Here is a 7,116-nt window from a genome sequence, read left to right on the forward strand (position 1 = left end):
CTTTGTAAGCCTAGTACTTATTCTATCGGTCTCTTTTGCTGAACCGTTAAGTTACTGAGACGTAAACACACCAGCAATATATATATACATATACGACGGGTTTCTTCCAGTTTCAGTCTACCAAATCCACTCACAAGACTTTGGTCCGCCCGAGGCTATAGTAGAAGACACTTGCCCAAGGTGCCACGCAGTGGGACTGAACCCGGAACCATGTGGTTGGTAAGCAAGCTACATGCCACACAGCCACTCTTCCACCTTCTGTGTGTGTATGCAAACTAATAAATATTCTTCAAGAATATTGCCGAACGTTCTAGGATTAGTGGCTGTCTCCATTTTCACAGCCTCTTCTGCTAACGACATCATTACATTCTTAAATTATACACGATGACTAAGAGTGATTGAAAGTGACTGAAGTGATTGTGAAACCTTTTGAAAAAATACAGAGAGTAAATAAGATATCCTACTGTCATCTTTTACATAAATAGTAACTGTTAGCTTATTTGATCTTCATTCGCAAACGAATTGGAATGATTTGTGAAAGAGTTATTTCATTTTATCCATGTGTGCAATGAACTACATAGAGTTTCTCAGAAACTATGAAGTGTCCATTATAAAAGAGATATGCAAATAAAATAGCAGGCGATGCTAAACAATAAATATCAGTCAGAATAGAATCGTTGACAGGAAACAATGAGCAGATGTTCCTTGTCACTCGTATAAGCTGTCAAGTTTGTGTGTGTGTGTGTGGTGTGTGCGTTTTCAAGGCCATGGATCTTGCATATGAATTATGTCATGACCATCGACAGGCATGTACATGATAGACGTTACCATAGTACATCTTCACCCTTCCCATGCTCTCTAATTCTCTAATGCTCTCCTTCTTAGTATGCTTCTCTCTATCTCTCTTTCTCTCCCACTTTAGCTTTCGTACTTTGTCTCTCTCTCCATACACACGCATATGTGTGTGTGTTTGTGTGTGTGTATTGATAGATAAATAGAGATAGGGGGGAGGAGAGGGTGAGAGAGATATGTGTAAATACATACATAGATACATATACATGTTATACATACACCCACATATATAGATTGATAGATAATCAATATGAACATAATTAGACATTATAAATTGAAGCACATAAAACTACACATAGTTATTTAGCTACCTAGTTACACACACTCGCACACACACACACACACGCACACACACACACACACTCAGATTGATAGTAATCAATATAAACATACTCAGGCACTATATATACGACTGTGGGCTGAAAAGTTTATAGGTTGACAATGAAGGAGTGATGCTAGAGCTGTTAAATCTTGCTTGCATTAATTTCACCTCTTCTTATTAATAACTTTGTTACTTTCCAGGTAAACTGACATCTGACTGTTCAAAGAAGACTTCAAAAGGAACTAGTAGCAACTCTTGAAAACAGACAAAATTTTGCGTTGTGGTGTTATCAAGTACCTGCAGTAAAAGGCTTTAGCTCTCAAGCACATTCATGCTGACATGTTTGCTACATTAGGAGATGACGCCTCAGCTCTATTAACAGTGCAAAAAGATCGATAAGTCAGGAAGAAGTATAAAAAGGACATGAAGAAGAATTACACAAGAAGGGACAACACAATCAATTCCATATAGGCACAATAGAAGTTGCTGGAAAAAAATAGGTGATGAAAGGAACACAAAAGAGACCGAGAGCTCTATACCGGCAGCACAAGTCCAAGCTCTGGCTACGAACTGGAGGGTCAACCTTAAGAATGAGCAAGTGTCCCCGCTGTGCCGCATCTGCAATAGAGTGGATGAAACCATTACCCATATCACGAACGAATGCCCTAGACTTGCCCAAAACCACTACAAGTTGTGACGACACGATCAGGTAACGAAAGTGCTACATTGGAAACTGTGGGAAAAGTGGGGCTAGAGAGAGCTAAAACGTGGTATGAGCACAAATCACAGAGAGTGGTGAAGCCGGAGACTAGCAATATCCTCTGGGATTTCCCAATCCAAACAGATCATGTGGTAGAGGATAACAGACCGGATCTAGTGGTGGTGGACAAGGTGCACCACATAAGCTATAGAGTTGATATTTATTTCTTTATTGCCCACAGTGGGGCTAAACATAGTGGGGATACACAAGGACAGACAAAGGGATTATGTCGATTACATCGACCCCAGTGCGTAACTGGTAGTTATTTAATCGTTCCCGAAAGGATGAAAGCAAAGTCAACCTCGGCGGAATTTGAACTCAGAACGTAGTGGCACACGAAATACCACTAAGCATTTCGCCCGGTGTGCTAACGATTCTGCCAGCTCACCGACCTAAACTTATAGAGTTGATATTGCATGCCCCTTTGAGCCACGAATAGTCAAGAAGGAAGGCGAAGAGTGAGATAAGTACAACCTTCTTAAGTACGAAATAGAACGGCTACAGAACATGAAGAAGGAGAAAATAGTGCCAATTGCTGGGTCCTTAAAACAGTATCAGAAGTTATCAAGGGGAATAGAGTGCCCAGTAGAACTGTTACAAAAGATTTGCCTCCTTGGCATAATAATCCAGAATAACGTCCAGAATAATCAGGAAAGTATTAGCTGAAAAGAACGGATAGCATGGTACCGTAGGCTGCAGATAGCAAGACCGCTATCGACGTAAGACTCCAGGAGCTCCAACAAAACGGTAATGAAGAGAAAAAATAATGAGGTGTGTGTGTGTATGTGTGTGTGCGTGTGTGTGTGCGTGTGCATGTATGTGCGTACGCATACATACATACAGACACACACACGCACGCACACACACATACACACGCGCGCACACACAACACACCCACACACACACATATATATGTATATATATATATATATAAATATGTATATATATATATAATATATATATATATATATATATATATATATATATATATATATATATATATATAGTTTTATATATTCGCTTTGCAAGATTCAAGATGTGAATGCGTGTGTTGAAACTGATATTGCTGTATTTGGGTATGGTCACGTTGCCAGTTTAGCCAATAAAAACACACACACTATATATTTGTGTTCACTTGTTTCAGCTTTATTTTATATTATTTGTATTTTATATACAACAATATACAATATATATATATATATATATATATATTTATTTATTTTTTTTCTCTAGTTTCAGCTCAGAGCTGCGGCCATGCTGATGCACGCCGTTTTGTGCTACACTGTTATTGCGAAGAACCTCGTCTAATATGTGGCACTTGGTGAAGAATGGAGTTTGATATAGCTACTCTCATTTGCACCTCTTGCCGTAAGGTAGGTTCATCTGGGACTCTCGACAGGAAGATGTCCAGCTTTGATTTAAAAACTGCTACATTTACTTTGTGCAAGTTCCTCAGACTCTTTGGGAGAATATTAAAAAGCTGTGGGCCCTTGAAACCCAGGCTCTTGCAGAAGCTGGTCCTGAAGCGTGATGGCATTGCTGGGATCTTTGGCACTATACAGTGTCGTCCCGTTCTAGCATTGGTGTAGCTTACAATGCCAAAATTTCGCACAATTCCTTCCAGGATCTTCCAGACATATATTACTGCATACCTCTCCCGTCTTCTCTCCGGGGAGTAAAGTCTTAGCTGTTTCAACCTTTCCCAGTAGCTGACCTGTTGCAAAGAGACGATCTTCTTTGTGAATCTTCTCTAGATTGCTTCAAGGTCCCCTATTAATTTTACACTGGTGGGTGACCATAGCTGTGAGCAGTAATCCAGGCGGCTGAGGACGAATGTCCGCCAGAGGACCATCACCGTTTCCTTATCTCTGGTTCTGAATGTTCTTAGGATCCACCCAGCCAGTCGTCTGCACTTTGTCGCCATCCTGGTAATGTGCACTTGGAAAGAGGTATCATCACTCATGTCGATACCCAGGTCCCTCACAGACTTAGGCTCTGGGATTGAAATTCCCTGTGGACCGGTGTATCCTGTATGTTTAATATTCAGTTTTGGATGCTGGTAGCGCAGGGCCTGGAATTTTTCAGCATTAAACTGCATATTATTATCTTCAGCCCATCTGTAGATTGCGTCTAACTCCTGCTGCAGGTGTGCAACATCGCTGGGGTTCTGTATTTTCTGCGAGACTTTCGTATCGTCTGCATAGCTGGCCAGGTTGGCTATCCGGGCATTTGAGGGCATATCTGAGAGGGCCACTATAAAAAGCAGTGGTCCCAAGACAGTGCCCTGTGGAACACCGCTCACTATTTGTGTGTTCATAGAGGTGGCTCCATTAACCACTACTGCCTGATTCCTATCTTTCAGGAAGTCATGTAACCACACTCCGAGTTTTCCAGCTATGCCGAGGTCACGCAGTTTGTGGCATATCATACCTTGTCAAAAGCTTTTGCAAAATCAAGGTAGATTACGTCCACATTTGATTTGTTGAGTAACTGCCTCAACACCCAGTCATAATGTTGTAAGAGCTGGGTCAGGCAGCTCCTACCTGGTCGAAAACCATGCTGGGTATCACTCAGCAAGTTATTTTCCTCAAGGAATGCAATTAGTTTCTTTCTGACTATCCGTTCCATGACTTTGCTGATGTCTGAAGTCAGAGAGATAGGCCTATAGTTTTTGGCATCTGCTCTACTTCCCCTGGTTCGTTCACTTGTCTGTGTTCCAACGGGGTGGTAAAGACCCTTTTGAACTGGTCATTCAGCATCTCACTGATCTTAGTTGAACTGTCTGTGAAGGAGCCATCCTTTTGGAGGAGGGGTCCTATCTTGTAGTGCACTGAGACTGTTTCTTTCGCGTAATGAAAGAAGGCCTTTGGGTTTGATTTAATATTTTTTTATAACCCAGGTTTCTTTGTCTGTTTTCTCCTTCACATAGGAGCAGCCTTTTTTCGATCTCCATCAGTGTTGTTTTTAAGTAGGACGTTTCGCTACTTTAGGGATGTTGGTTGAGACGATTTGCAACCTTCATCCGTCATCTCATGAGGATCTTCCTGTCTCTTGGAATCTTGCTCCTATTTGTTTTGGCCTTGTGCTCTGGGACATATTTCTGGCACATGGCTTGCACAGAAGACATGAAACATTCTAGTTTCATGTCAATGTCTGGTGTGGAGAGACATTCCGGTCAGTCCTCTCTGAGCATCTCTTTTTGGATCGATTTCCAATCTGCTTTGTGGAAGTTCAGATTGGAGAGATTTCGGGTGCTTCCTTTAGGCTGTATGTCTCTGGTTACTTTTGGCCCAACATAGACAGCTCTATTATGTTGTGATCCGAAACTAATGTCGGTGTCACTTTCACATCATGAATGATGTTCATATTGTTCGTGAAGCAGAGATCCAGATATAATATATATTATATATATATTATATATATATATTATATATATATATATTATATATATTATAATATATGCATGTATGTATGTATAGATGGATGGATAATCACGATCACACTAGGCGTGAGTATTTGATTAAGCTGAGAGCAAGTAGTAAGTACAAAGAATAAAAACTTTGACGCAATTGTATTTTGTCTATCGAAGCACTTTACTTTCCCCCCGTAATTTTACTCATTGGAAACGACAGCCTCTTCCTGGTCGCTCAACCCCAAAGCCAAAACCTTCTTTAAAAGTGCACTGTATCATCCTAAAAAGAAACAAACAAACAAACAAATAAAGTGGGAGAAAAAGAAAGAAAGAAAGAAAGGATGGAAGAAAGAAAGAAAGAAGGAGAGAGAGAGAGAGAGAGAGAGAGAGAGAGAGAACACATTGGATAGATACTATAATGATGTAATCTGGAGTACGCAATATCTAAAACAGCAAAAAAATGGGATGGTGATGTTTTGAATACTTTTCGTCACAGGTCTGTTTGACCAAGACCGACTTAGGGCTAAACAACAGCCAGAATAAGAACAACAACATCAATTTTTTCTGCACTTGATGTGAAATATTGTTGCAGCTGTTCTGATATAGAACTGCATATTTTATAATTAGTTGTTTTATGAAATGCACGAGGGTGGGAGGTTGATGGTGGAGTAGTAGAAAGTGACAAACACAACCGAAGGTGGGCGACATTTCACCAGTACGCATTCTGTTTCAAACTCTGCATTTCCTTCTAACTTAAGTCCCTTAATTTGCCTACTTTACGAATTCATTAAATTCTTTTTCTCTCCGCAGCATCAACAACACATTTTCCCCCACAACCCTCCAACTATGAATATTTAAACTCAGCATTTACTGTACTCCGTAAGTGAAGGAAATGGTCAGGAGTTGAGACCAGGTCGTCTTTGCAACATTATAGTCCCCGGGAAGATCAATGCACTGGCCCCCATAGCTCTTATTTATTGATAGGACCGTCTTACCAGAATTTTAGCAACTCGGTCAAATGAATACACTAGTCCCTATGGTTTATATATACCGAAGGGCCGTCTTAGGAGTATTACGAGGGTCGACTGAAAAGTTCATAGGCTAACTAAGATGCTCCCATAGAATGTGACCAAATGAGGTTTATTTTTCAACATAGCCCCCTCTGCGGTCGATACTTCTTCTATCTGTGTTGCAGTGCTTGGATCCCATTGATGAAGATGTTTTCATCTTGCTGCTTAAAAAAGTCAACAGCAGATACGACGTCACCATCACTGCAATACTGATTCCCAGCCAAGTGTCTTTTCATGTTGGGGAACAGATGATAGTCAGGTGGGACCAAATCAAGAGAATAGGAACGGTGATCAACCAGTTCAAAGCCATAGTCACGCACAACAGTCATTCTTTTCTACTCTAGGCACAAGGCCCGAAATTTGGGGGGAGGGGCCAGTCGATTAGATCGACCCCAATACGCAACTGATACTTAATTTAGGATGAAAGGCAAAGTCGACTTCGGCGGAATTTGAACTCGGAACGTAAAGACAGATGAAATACCTATTTCTTTTTCTACCCACAAGGGGCTAAACACAGAGAGGACAAAAAAGGACGGACAAACGGATTAAGTTGATTACATCGACCACAGTGCGTAACTGGTACTTAATATATCGACCCCGAAAGGATGAAAGGTAAAATCGACCTCGGCGGAATTTGAACTCAGAACGTAATGGCAGACGAAATACCGCTAAGCATTTCGCTCATCGTGCTACCGTTTCT

The 7,116-nt window shown here is 40.9% G+C and overlaps 1 long non-coding RNA gene across 1 annotated transcript; it reads right to left on the bottom strand.

Moving 5' to 3' along the window:
- Nucleotides 1–1,267: 1,267 nt before the first annotated feature.
- On the bottom strand, nt 1,268–6,726 carry LOC118768011. The gene is made up of 3 exons (XR_005003934.1): nt 6,608–6,726; nt 5,784–5,790; nt 1,268–1,428 (listed from the first exon to the last, which is right to left on the bottom strand). It is a non-coding gene; the product is annotated as an uncharacterized LOC118768011 (long non-coding RNA).
- Nucleotides 6,727–7,116: the final 390 nt, after the last annotated feature.

This window comes from Octopus sinensis, linkage group LG2 (assembly GCF_006345805.1).
Source record: "Octopus sinensis linkage group LG2, ASM634580v1, whole genome shotgun sequence".
Classification (NCBI taxonomy): Eukaryota; Metazoa; Mollusca; class Cephalopoda; order Octopoda; family Octopodidae; genus Octopus; species Octopus sinensis.